This window comes from Triturus cristatus, chromosome 3_1 (assembly GCF_964204655.1).
Source record: "Triturus cristatus chromosome 3_1, aTriCri1.1, whole genome shotgun sequence".
NCBI classification, from domain to species: Eukaryota; Metazoa; Chordata; class Amphibia; order Caudata; family Salamandridae; genus Triturus; species Triturus cristatus.
The window spans coordinates 1079260994-1079274931 of record NC_140583.1 but is presented as its reverse complement, the minus strand read 5'-3'; positions in this window follow the sequence as shown (position 1 = coordinate 1079274931).

The following is a 13938-nucleotide window of genomic DNA, read 5'->3' as shown; positions in this document are numbered from 1 at the left end:
CAACTTAAGCCTACATGCTCTGTGTCATAGCTATCAGGGTTCAAGCTCAGGTTGAAATTACTGACACCTTTACTGAACCTCCGACCACCCCAACTAATAATACGCTTTCTCACAATTACCGTATGTTAGGTCTGCCAGTCATGTTTTTCTCGGGAGGACTTTGTTTCTTCCCCATGCACATGCCACCCTTCTTTTAGCAAGCTGCAGGGCCATGGAAATGAAATGTAAGACCAACGGTGACATCTGATGAGAGCACGCTAGTAGGGCTACTTTGGAAGAAGGATCTAAATGAGCTTCAATCACAGAAGATAGTATACCAAAACACTTTGTCAAAAGATTCTGCAATCTTTGGACATTCCCATTCAAGATGTTTTAAGTTTGCACATGAGGTGGAACATAGTGTGCAGTTACATTTTATGAAGGGCTGATCTTGCTAGCTTTAAGTGTAGGACTATATGTCTGATGTAGATATTTAAAATGAACTAAACACTGTCTGCCATTTAGAGATAGCGATTTGGTCTGGTTGCAACATTATTGCCTTCTTTGTCTGAGGAAATTGTTTCCATTGTGGATTGCCATCTAGTTCTAGCTTGAGAGTGAATCACTGGGGCCTCCGTCTGCATAGCTGTGTGTAGACTAGTGAAGATGTGTCTAGTTGAGTGTAGTGGCATGAGCAAAGATAATTCCTTACACAGTGGATTTTCTTCGGGAAAGGAAGGGTAATTCAAGTTAAATATTGCTTGAAGCCTATAGTATGTGAGCATAGCTCATGGAGTGGTCTACACTGTATCTGTGATAGTGGAGTAGTCAATAAATATCTCTTCATTGAACAGGTCTCCTTTTGCGATTAACCCTCGGTTCCATATCCCAAATAGAGGTGAATGCTCAGCTATTAGCTGGTGTAGGGGATAATGGTCCAGAGGTTGTACAGCAGCATAAAAGATATGACTTGTTAAGTGTTTCCTGATCCCCTCCCATGCTGATTGTGTGCTGGCAACTGAATTTATTTATGATCGAATGCACCAGGAGGGGGGCTCTGTCCAATCAATGTACTTAGACATAGTTGATGTGCAGTGTCCCTCTTGATGGCCCAAATGGTCATATGTTTCTGGGGTGCACCCATATAATGCATACTGTGCTTTTGCACAGAGAAAATATAACTCAAATGCCAACCCCTTCCATGTTCACGAAGTAATGTTAAGGTCTCTCAATTTATTCTAGACTGCCTTCTCGCCCATACTAGTGTGATCATGTGTGGCCTTAGTGTTTTGAAAAATTGTTTATTGAGTGGCATAGAAATATCATAGAATACGTACCATAATTTAGGCAAGCACCCTTTTTCATTAAGACGATTTACATGTTGACAGACTGGAGATTACTCTTCAGATCTCATCCAGTGTAATAGAAGCAAGCAACTGTTGTTGAGCATTATTCAGCCAAACAAGTGCTATGCAATCAAAATATTTGGTATCGTCTCTAGGCAAGGCAGTTATTCTAGAGGAGGTTTGAATAATATACTGTGAATTCAGTGAGTGTATCATTTTGCAACATTATCCAAGGCATAGGTCTGTCTGTGAATCATCTGAAGTAGTATGTTAAGTGAGTTAGCGATCTCACGGAGAGTGTCCATGACACAAATATCCTGCCACACATTACTTTGTTGCTGGTAAAACTCATTCTAACAGTGGACAGCATTGGCCCATGCCAACCCAACATTTGTGTGGCCATCTGGCATGGCAAGCAGGTTGACCAGCACAGAGAGGAGTGTCATCTAGGCGGTTGTAGTGGGGGAGATTTATGAATGGAGGATATGTGCTTTCTATCAAGAGTGTGTTCTCCTTCAGGAGATTGAGAGAAGAGTGGAGACATAACTTCATAATATGAGTGTGTGGGAGGTTGTACAGAGTGACCTGTTCTTTGAGGGCTGTGTGGAGGTGACTGTTGCATAGACATAGGTGGAATCCATGGCTAGTTAGCTATTGGCTGAGGGTGGACAATGCTAAGAAGGGATTCATGGAAAACTCTGATGCCTGGCCTTGAAGTGGCCTACTTGGAGATGTTATGTGTGGAGACAACAATGCCCTCCTCTTCATCCAGGCCTGCCTTCTCCTTGATCAGCTCCTGCTCCTGCTCCTCTTCTTGGTAAGGAGTGTGGACTGCAGATATTGTAGCTTGGAGGAGAAAAATGTTAGTACCATGGGAGCCTAAGTCAACATATGGTATTAAGGGTTGATCCATGGATGAGATTATTATATCTCAGAATTTGAACTCACCAGCTCCAGCCAAAGAGATTACTTTTTTATCAATTCCCCATGAGGTCAGCTGCTAAACCTAGATCCTTGCAGTGGGTGTTTCTAAAGTATGCCCAAATCCAGCAACTATTGAGATATGATGTAGGTTCAATGGATATTGTCATATATGTAAGTCATCAGGGTCACAAAAGCAGAGAGAAAATACAGAAGAATACCATCATGAAATAAACAATTATTAATTTGATATACTTGCAAACAATAGACAAATGATGTAATCAAAGGACTAATAATGAAATGTAGAAGTTAAGATCGATCATAGATTCGTAGAATTACCTGAGGACGAATGATAGAGGGCCTGATTGCTGTAGTCAGGATGTCTCCTGATGTCCTTGTTAAGGATGATTTCAAGGATAATACCAGGGCCTGTTGTATGACAGAATTGACAGGAGAGAGAGAGAGACATATCTAGGAGAGGAAGTCATTGTAAAGCAAACATGCAGATGCTAGGTACATGGTTTCACTACTCATTTTGAGATGCACAAACATTGATATTCTGCAAGTTAAAATAAGGTCTAATGTATCATATAGCATGGCCCTTACATTGCCTAATTTTATGGCAAATTTGTATGTAAATAATAATATATAAAATAATAGCCTGACATATTGAGCATCATTCCAACGGAATGTATGAGAGAAGAAATACAGCTACCCTAATTAATAAAGATATACAGCTACCTTAATAAATAAAGATATATTATCCTCACAAAGGAAAAGAGATTGAACTTGCCAGTGTGTAGCATCTGTCTGTTGTGCGGTGCAAGTCCAAGTGTGGTACCACTGCTAGGAGCAGATGTCTTTGTTGATGTTGTGGCAGGTGGTGGATACAACATGAACATAGGGCCTTAAATCGAGCCCGTTAAAGTAGCAGAATGTAATTGTGTACCAGTAAATATCTGACAAGGTTTGAATCTAGTACAAAAACATATTTACATTTCTGTTTTGGATTTATTTTTAAAGAACAATCCTCTATAGTGTTTTATTCAGTTTGTTAGCAGAGGGACACACCTATTTGTGTAGGTGGCTTGTGTTGCAAGACCTGACCTGTGTGTTGCACTGCTGCAGCTGCAGTGACTTCTGCCCCAGCTGAAATAAGTAATCAGGGTGTATGAAAGAGTAGTAACATTCTCATAAACACAACATGTATGAATTTTTAGGGCTTGTGTTGCGTGGTGTTTATGAGGGATATATATGAGGGGTGGGTGTAACCGGTGTAAATCTCTCTGGATTAATTACACGTTATTGCCACATAATTAATCGTTACAAAAAAAGGAGGCAAGTCCTCTCTTCTGGGCCCTCAAGCCTGGAATAGACTTCCCATTGTATTGTATTAAATCAAATGGAAAATGAGAGAGGCCTTTCAGAAAACAACTCAAGACATGGCTTTTCACCCTCTAATTCTTTCAGCCCCTGCCTCTAACTTACTGTTTTAGCGCCGGGACACTCCTCCATGTTGTTGTGCGCTCTAGAAATCTAATATTCATTCATTTCATTCATTCATTGACAGAAATACACTTTGAGTACAAGCAGAATGCCAGCACTTAACCCCTTCCCCGCTCCTGACGGAACCACTCCGTCATGAGCCACGGTTGCGCTGTGCTCATGGCGGAGTGGTTCCGTCATGCTGCGGCCGTTGGCCGCCACTCCGCCCACGCGGCGCTGATTCCCCGCCTGTACGGGCGATTAGCGCAGTGGGCGGAGACGTGACGGAACCACTCCGTCATGAGCACAGCTCAACCGTGGCTCGTGACGGAGCGGTTCCGTCACGAGCACAGCGCCACCGCACTGCCCCCAAACCCCCCCCCCCCAGCGCCGCGGCGGAATTCCTGCCGCGGCGAAGGGTTTAAAGTAAAGGGAGACAGTGGCTCAATGTGGATGTCATATTGACAACATTAGACCAATTAATGAAGAGGGCAGGATGAAAACCCATATAAGTAAATATACAATATCTATATTTTAAGTAAAATTGAAACATCTTGATTAACTCAGTCAAGAGCTAATGACGTTTTATTATACATCCACCTTTTCTGTATTCAATAGATTTGTTCCTTATGTTTCTGTTTTGATGTTGTTGTGTTCCTATATTTTCATAAAACACTGTAATATTACGGTGCAGAAGCACTACGGGCAAAATGGTAAATTAACCAAATTGTTATTATTAAAATTTTCAGCACTTCTCAAAATGTTTTTATGGTTGTTAAGAAATTTTAAAGTGCTTAAATATTACCTACTGGTCACTTTACTGCACTAACATTCATAGCTGAGCCACAATGAAAAGACTTCAAGCCCTGTATTCAGGTGTGTGCAGATGTGTCTCTCCAACACATACAGGTGGGCAAGCCACTGAAAGCTATAGTTAGACTCGAGACAGTTGCCTTGCTCTGCCTGAGCTCGAGGTCTTGGCCCTTCAAACCCAAAATGATCTAGCCTTCATGTGTTTTCCGTCTGGCACCCACGCTGTGTCCCCAGAAGCCAAGAATTAAAGATGAAGCAGTGACCTTTGATGTAAAGCAGAGGAGAAAGAAAGCAAGGCCTGTCAAGTGACTGAATTGCACAACATGAAAAAGTAAACCTGTAATCAAACCCAACTTCCCTCCTTGCAAATTGTATTATTCCAGACAAATTTTTTAATTCATGGAACCCAAAGTTGTCCGAGGAGCTCAATTAGGCCTCCGTACAAATATTTAAGTCCTAGATGTGAGCTACAAAACCCGCTTAAATTAAATTATAATGTTGAGAAAATGATTATTCAAGGTTATATATTAATTTATCATGCACTGTTGATTTAAATCGCTGTGTCAGCTGTGCAAAATAGGAGGAGGCTGAGGGGTATGTTTATAGGAGCTGGCGCTCTGCTGTTTTGCCACAGCGGAGCACCAGTTGTAGGTGGTAGTCCAGCGCCCCAGGAGGAGCTGGATCACTTTTGGAGGAGCAGGTGTCCACAGTCATCTCTGAGGAGTCAGAGGATGGAGTTGCGAGACAGGACAGTGTTGGATATAACGAACTACAACAGGGTAAATTGAAACGTGGGCCAATGTGGGTACCTAGGTAATGTTGTGCAGTCCAGGCAGCTATGTCCCTGCACTCTGTAGCACTGTCTGTAGGGCAAAGGGTAGGCTCCTGGCTCATGTATGGTTATACCTGATATCAATAGGAGACTCATGAGCATTTTGAGAATATACTGGCGTAGGGCAGCGTCGCAAGCCTTCTAGCTGTGCTGTCCTACGCCAAAAGAAAAGGGCATAAATGCCCCATTTCTACAAGTTACGGCGCATTTCTGCCCTTCTGGCAGTGCTGCTGCTCAAACAGCAGACATCACCAAAGCAGGCCCTCGCTAGGGTACCTGCTTTGGAGTTAAACAGATGAATGTGCACCAGCATAAAGGAAAGCACAGGGATGTGTTGTAAACAGTGGAACCCTGCACTCTCCTATTCACACAGCTTGGTGCGACAAGATGGTTTCTGGTGCTGCGCTGCACCACATACCTATGAAAGATGTCCCTCTGTCTCACCTGGGCCCATGCACAATAATCTAACCTCCAAATCCCTAGTGTAGAATTGGTATCTCACAGGAGAAACAACAGACCTGAGGGGCTGGGGACTTTGTTGGGCCATGGGTAGTACCTATACATAGGAACATTTCAAGAGTCTCGTCCATACTCACCTAGATTAAACCACATGGTACTCAGATGTCCTGGCATGCAGGCTCAGACCACACAGGTGTCAGCTACCATGGAAGGGACCACCTGAACTCCTGTCATCGACTAAATATGACTGGGTGTGGGGGTGAATGCAAGCGATGAACACCAGAGGACCAGGGGGCTACAGTGAAATTGCATAGCGCGTCGCAAACAAATCTGCAGCACAAAGCTGCATCATCGTAAAAATGCATGGAAGGGCTGTATTTTCAGATTTATGTGCCACCCTTGTGCCCCCCGTGCTCCTGAAAAAAGAACAGCCGTGCACCAATGCAGGCACCCTTGCACTATGTCAAAGGGTGTCTGTGTTGGCACTTGGCTGTTTTTATCCGTGCCAGCGCCAAGCATCATGGGGTGCACCGTATCGTTGTGAATATGGTGTTTTCCTGTGCTTGTGGAATGGTGTAGCTAAAGTGCTTCTACCGCCGTGTTGTGCCATTTCTATGTGAATGTGTTCCTTGGTATGTGTGTCACCATTCCCAGCACTAAAACCCTTTGGGGTGCTGCCTGACACGTCACTCTATAACAGCCTGCCTTGTCAGTCCATTGGATATGGTCAACCATAATGTAGGTGTCGTATGCACATGAGCGTCAATTTATGATCAGGGTGCCATCACTGTGTGGTAGTAAGTCGGCTGCCAGGGACAAATTTAGAACATCCAGAGGGGGCATGTACACATACAAGGGCATGGGTCTGTTGACAACGATGTGTGACACCCTGCAGTAAGCGAACTCTGGTCTTAATGAAATGGCTTGAACATCAGTGATCCTAATCTGACTAGTATGAGAGGGCTCATCCACTCGGAGTAGGCACACAGTGGTAGTGAGAGCAATGTTAAGATCCTGTCATCTGAAAGGGAAATACTGTGCTATTTGCAATCTGTGAGAAGTTGGCCTGGTATATGATGTTCACTAGTTAAAGTGACCACCTTGTACCATGCCAAGCAACCCTTATGGTGTGGTTGTAAGTCAACCTTTTCGGACCAGCTGCCCTAGTGGTAGCGTAGGCTAAGCAGTCTTTGAGGCTAAACTCGTGAAACGTGTTAAGCAGGCTGTTTTACCAAATGTAACCCCCCTTTATACCAATGAAAGGACACCACACAGATATATATTGAAAATATATATGTATTTATTTCTCAAAGTATCCCCTAGACTCTTTAAGAGCACAGGAGCACAAATCGTTAAACAAGAATACGTTAGAATACACAGAAGTTGCACTTTATATGGATAGGCCCTGGTGGCCACTCGAACCATATACTAAAATAGTGGTATAAGTACCACGAACAGAAAAGGGAAAAGGCCTAGGGCCTCTAGAATCGCTGGGCCTACAAGGAGCTAACTTTAGTTAGTGACCAGGAGGTCCACGGGTTGCGTGTGCAGAGCAAATAGTCACACGCGGGCTCCCATAGGTTTTCAATGGGTGCGTAAAAGTTACAAAGTTACTGCAAAAAGGATCTTCCGGATGGACTAGGAACTCAAGATTGGAAACACAGACACTAGAGATGATACTCTACACTTGGGCACCGGAGTGCCACCTTTACCTCACCCACAGGAAGCGGGTGCATAGGTCTCGAAGTGCGTCGTGTTTCTTCTATCTGTTCAATGGAGCCTGAAGTCAAAGATGCTGCAGGCGGTCGGTCCGGGAGAGATGCGGTGGATCCCAGAGTGGATCAGAGTTGTAGAAGACCTGTAAGCAGAGGGGACAGTGTTCACAGTCACTAGCCAGTGACCAGCGTGGCACCAGGTGGGTACCAGGCGATGTCGGGTGCAAACAGGAGGAAAGGTGCAGCTTGTCTCTGCAGCCACGTGGTCCCTGAAGGTCGACGACGTCCAGGAGTTGGTTCACGAGCTGTCCCACGCAGGCTCTCGCTGTCGGCGGTGTCGGCGACTTGATCGAAGCAAACAAGCCTTGGCAAAAGCAATTGTTGTGGAAGACGAAATAAGCTGATGGTTCTGACCAGCAAGGTCAGAGGGACTGCTCCTTTGGAGGGGAGCAAGGGCCAGTCTGGAGCAACCAGACCAGTGGTGTAGTTCTTGAAGTTCGTCGCCAAGATGGCCACTAGCCAACGGGCCAGCAACCGGTTAGGCGCGTCGAGTGGCAAAATGCAGAGGGGCCCCACGCAGATCGTGGAGATGCTGGAGGGCTCACCTTTGGTGCAGATGCTGCTCGGGTGTTGGGCTTCTCAGGACCCAAAACACAACTTGGAGGGAGCCTCGGTTGTCGCGCTTGCAGCTTGTCGTGGTCTTTTCAAGATGGCTGGCTCCACGTGTCTCGGTGCCTCCACGGGTTCCTTCTTTTCAGGGACTGTGGATCGGGCGGTGAGAGGTCTGGAGGTCCAGGTCTTGTCAGTCTCTGGGCTCGGGCTCCGGCGGGAGGCAGCGGCAAAGCAGACGTTGATTCGCTGGATGGTGCTTGCGTTAGCAAGGTGGTCACTCCCTGACCACAGGGGAGATTGGCTTCAGTCCTCTGTGCGGCAGAGCGTCGAAGTTCCCGTCTTCTTCTTGTAGTTAAGTTGATTCCAGGATGTCTAAAGTCTTAGGACACAGCTCCTACCTTTATTCGGATTCTAGGGGCCGGACTACCTGCTAGGTCCCTCCCTAAGGGTGGGACCAGGAAGGGGGGTGGTTACACCCCCAATCCTTTGTCCAGCTCGCCCCAGGTCCAGGGCAGGTGTGCCCCAGGACCGGTTTGAACTGGCATATGCACCGAGGCTCCTTGTGAGCCTCAGGCATGTCTGGTTCCTTTCAAGCCCTACCTGACCAATACACAAAATCCTGTCTGGGGTGGTGCACGCACCTCCCCTGGCAGGAAACCCTTTGTCCACACCTCCCAAGCTGGAAGGACTCCCAGCAGCAGGAGGGCAGACTTGTGTCTGTGGTGGCAGCATCCATTTTGTGGAGCTGAGGCTATGTCTGATTTTACCCGGGTTTCAGGTACTGTACATGTCGTGTCCCTCTAGAAGGGTGGAATGCTATCTCCGTCGCCAGAATTGGCGAGGGGTTAGTATTCCAATTCGTATGACACCTTACTCGACATGTTTTGATAAAGCCAAACCAAAGATAGCATTTAACCGCGAGGTTCATAATGCACTTAAGAGTATATGGTATGACGATATCTGGAAACAGTAGAAGGAAGTGGTTCCGACCACTGCAGACAGGCTCAGCTCATGCCAGAGCACCATCTCACATGGAACCAAGCACTCTGCCTTCAGGATTGTCAAGGCCTGCCATAGGAGTGGCTGATAGGTTACCATGTGTTCCATTTAAGGTTAGGTATAGGTATACTACACCTAAGTAAGAGGTGGTTACACCAACTTATCCCAGCTGAGTGATCAGCCAGTTGTGTCAAATTTGTTAGGCCAGGCCAGGGGTGGCACAATACATGCTTCAGCCCCTGGTAGGCCTTAGATACACCAATGCCCTGGGTACCTAGTGTACACTGGTACAGGGGCTCGCAGGGGGATCCACTTCCAATTGGTTATGCACCTAGGGTGCATAGTGTAAATTTAGTAGAGAGAACAGCAGGCTGGGGGTCTGATTGGCAGGCCCACAGCCTCAATATGTCAAAAACCAGTGAAGCAAAAAGCAAAAATTTGGGGTGACCATAGGATAGCAGACCCTACTCTCCTACACAACCCCCCCCTAAACGCAGGGACATTAAACTAGCCTTGACCAGTCTCGTCTTCATGTCCTAAGTGTAAGTACCTGGAGAGACCATCTGCATTCCCATGGTCAGTACCTGGCCGGTACTCCACTGTAAAGTCCATCCCCTGTAGGGAAATGGACCACCTAAGCAGTTTGGGGTTTTCACCCTTCATCTGATTTAGCCACAAGAGGGGCTTATGGTCGGTCTGAATCTTGAAGTGAGTGCCAAACAAGTATGGCCTCAGCTTCTTCAGGGCCCACACCACAGCAAAGGCCTCCCTCTCAATAGCTGACCAATTCTTCTCTCTGGGCGTCAACCTTCTGCTAATAAAAGCAATGGGTTGGTCTTGACCATCTACATTAAGTTGTGACAGCACAGCTCCCACACCCAACTCAGAAGCATCTGTTTGGACAATAAACTCTTTGGAGTAGTCAGGACTTTTCAGGATAGGTGCAGAGCACATGGCCTCCTTCAGGTCATCAAATGCCTTTTGACAGCTTACTGTCCACTGAACCTTTTTGGGCATCTTCTTGGATGTCAGATCATTAAGAGGAGTCACAATGGACCCATAGTTCTTAACAAACTTCCTGTAGTACCCAGTCAAGCCCAAGAAAGCTCGAACTTGAGTCTGGGTGGTTGGAGGAGACCAGTCCTTGATGGATTGTATCTTACTCTCCAGTGGTAGAACTTGGCCTCCACCTACAAGGTGGCCCAAATACACAACCTTACTCTGCCCTATCTGGCACTTAGTAGCCTTGATAGTGAGGCCTGCCCTTTGCAGAGCCTCAAGAGCCTTCTTCAGTTGGATCAGGTGATCCTCCCAGGTGGAGCTAAAGACAGCAATGTCATCAAGATATGCTGCACAAAAGTCATCCAACCCAGTAAGGACTTGATTCACCAACCTTTGGAAGGTGGCAGGTGCATTCTTCAGACCAAAGGGCATCACCACAAATTGGTAGTGCCCACCTGGGGTTGAGAATGCTGTTTTGGCCTTAGACTCCTCAGCTAATCTGATTTGCCAATAGCCAGCTGTCAAGTCAAATGTGCTCAAAAACTTAGCAGAAGCTAGTTTGTCTATGAGCTCATCTGCCCTTGGAATAGGATGTGCATCTGTCCTGGTGACAGCATTGAGTCCTCTGTAATCCACACAGAACCTCATCTCTCTCTTGCCATCTTTGGTGTGAGGTTTGGGGACCAGAACCATTGGGCTAACCCAGGGGCTCTCTGAGGGTTCAATGACACCCAATTCCAGCATTTTGTGTACCTCAGCCTTTATACAGTCCCTGACGTGGTCAGGTTGTCTGTAAAGCTTGTTCTTCACAGGCAGACTGTCACCAGTGTCCACCACATGGGTACACCAGTCAGTTTGGCTAGGTATCAAGGAAAACATGCGTTGAACTGATTGTAGAACTTGTCTACATTCAGTCTGCTGATGATCAGTGAGGTTGCCTCCAAGGGTCACTCCTTCAACTGAACCATCCTCAGGGTTCTGAGACAACAGGTCTGGGAGAGGGTCACTCTCTTCCTCCTGTCCCTCATCTATAGCCATGAGCAAGCCCATGTCTGCCCTGTCAACATATGCTTTTAACCTGTTAACATGGAGTACCCTGTGGGGACTCCTGGGAGTTCCTAGGTCCACCAAGTAGGTAACCTCTCCCTTCTTTTCCAGGATTGTATGGGGTCCAGACCATTTGTCTTGGAGTGCTGCTGGGGCCACTGGCTCCAACACCCATACCTTCTGTCCTGGCTGAAACTCAACCAAGACAGCCTTTTGGTCATGCCAAGCTTTCTGTAAGGCCTGGCTTGCCTCAAGGTTTTTGGATGCCTTCTCCATATACTCAGCCATCCTGGAGCGGAGACCAAGTACATAGTCCACTATGTCTTGCTTAGGCTTTTTGAGAGGTAACTCCCATCCTTCCTTCAATAAACACAGTGGGCCTCTTACAGGGTGCCCAAACAACAATTCAAAGGGGCTGTAGCCAACCCCCTTTTGTGGGACCTCTCTGTAAGCAAACAGAAGGCAGGGTAGAAGGATGTCCCATCTTCGCCTGAGTTTTTCAGGTAATCCTTTGATCATACCCTTTAGGGTCTTGTTGAATCTCTCAACAAGCCCATTGCATTGTGGGTGATAAGGGGTGGTGAACTTGTAGTTGACACCACATTCCTTCCACATAGCTGTCAAGTATCCTGACATGAAGTTGGTACCTCTGTCAGAAACCACCTCCTTAGGAAACCCCACTCTGGAGAATACTCCCAGCAGGGCCCTGGCCACAACAGGTGCTGTAGTGGTCCTAAGGGGAATTGCCTCTGGATACCTGGTGGCATGATCCACTACCAACAGTATAAATCTGTGCCCAGATGCAGTGGGAGATCCATGGGACCCACTATATCTATTCCCACTCTTTCAAAGGGGACCCCCACCACAGGTAGTGGTATTAGGGGGGCCTTTATTGTGCCACCTGATTTGCCACTGGCTTGGCAGGTCACACAGGAGCGACAAAACTCCTTGGTATCTTCATTCATGTGAGGCCAGTGAAAGTGAGGGACAAGCCTGTCCCAAGTCTTGTTCTGGCCTAAGTGTCCTGCTAAAGGAATATCATGGGCCAAGGTAAGAAGGAAGCCCCTAAATTGCAGAGGTATAACCAACCTCCTGGTTGCACCAGGCTTGGGGTCTCTAGCCTCTGAATAAAGGAGCCCTTCATCCCAATACACTTTATGGGTACCTTGAGCATTCCCAGCAGCCTCAGCAGCAGCCAGCTGTCTGAGGGGTTCAAGAGAGGGACAGGATAACTGAGCCTGCCTCAAGTCAGCCCTTGAAGGTCCCTCTGTCCCCAGAAACTCAACCTGATCAGGTTCAAGCTCTTCAGGGACAGTTCCTTCTGGGTTCTCTAGATCAGCTTCCTGGGAAGGTTGATCATCACTCTGAGGCAGGGGGGAAGGCACAGCCTTGACCCTCCTGTTCTTCTTCTTGGTAGGTGCTTGGTCCATTGTTCCAGGATCCAAGACCTGAGGTTCAGTAGGGCACTTTTTGGCCTGTGACCTGGTCACAGCAAGGACATGTGGTGATATACCTAACATCTCTGCATGTGTCCTGTACTCCACTTCAGACCATAGAGAACTCTCTAGGTCATTGCCCAACAAACATTCTACTGGGAGGTCTGCACTAACCACAACCCTTTTGAGGCCAGTTACCCCTCCCCATGAGAAGTTAACAACTGCCACACTATGTGAAGTAGTGGCATTGCTGGCATTGGTCACCAGGTAATTCTCACCTGGTATGTACTGTCCAGGGTCCAAAAAGCCTGGTGTCACCATAGTGACACTGGCACATGTGTCCCTGTAGGCTTGAGCCACTTTTTCATTAATTAAAGGAGTCTGTCTGTACTTGCCCAGGTTACTGGGGCTCACAGTCAGGGACAAATCTATGTCCCCATCACAGATCAGGACTGCCTGTGTCAGGGTTCTGTCTAAGTCAGAATCTCCTTCAGTTCCCCTAGTGATTCCCACTACACCCTTTGTCTGGGGACGAACACTGCTAACAGTAGTCCTGGAAACAGGTGCCTTAGGGGCAACAGTGTTGGGGGCTCCACCCTTTTTACAATCACTAGTCCAGTGAGTTGTATTCTTGCAAGAATTTCACCAGGGTTTCTTTTGACCTTCTTTCTTCTTCCCTTTAGGCTGGGACCCACCCTCTTTAGTACTAGTTTGGGGCCCTGTTGAAGACTTCTGGTCTTTAGATTTCTGATCTCCACCCTTTTGGTCTGTTTTCTTCTGATCACCCCCTTGGCCCTGGTTCTGGTTCTTTTGCTTAACCCTGGTTCTGACCCATTTGTCTGCCTTCTTTCCCAATTCTTGGGGAGAGGTCAGATCAGAGTCAACCAAGTGTTGATGCAGTTGCTGGTTTTGACAGTTATTTAAAATCTGTTCTCTCATCATCAAATTGTACAATCCTGTATAATCAGATACCTTACTTCCCAGCAACCAACCCTCCAAAGCCTTAGTGGCACATTCAATGTATTCAGACCAGTCCTGAGTCTGTGTCTTCTGGGTGTCTCTGAACATTAACCCGTACTGTTCAGTGGTTAAGCCTAACCCATCAACTAGGACACTCTTCAGGACTCTGCAGTTTCTGACATCCTCCTCCCTAACAGTGAGGAGTCTGTCTCTGCCTCTTCCTTCAAAGGAGAGCCAGAGGATTGCTGCCCACTGGTCTTCAGGAACCTGCTGCACTTTGCAGGCTCTCTCAAGAGCAGTCATCCATTTGTGGATGTCATCCCCACTTTTGT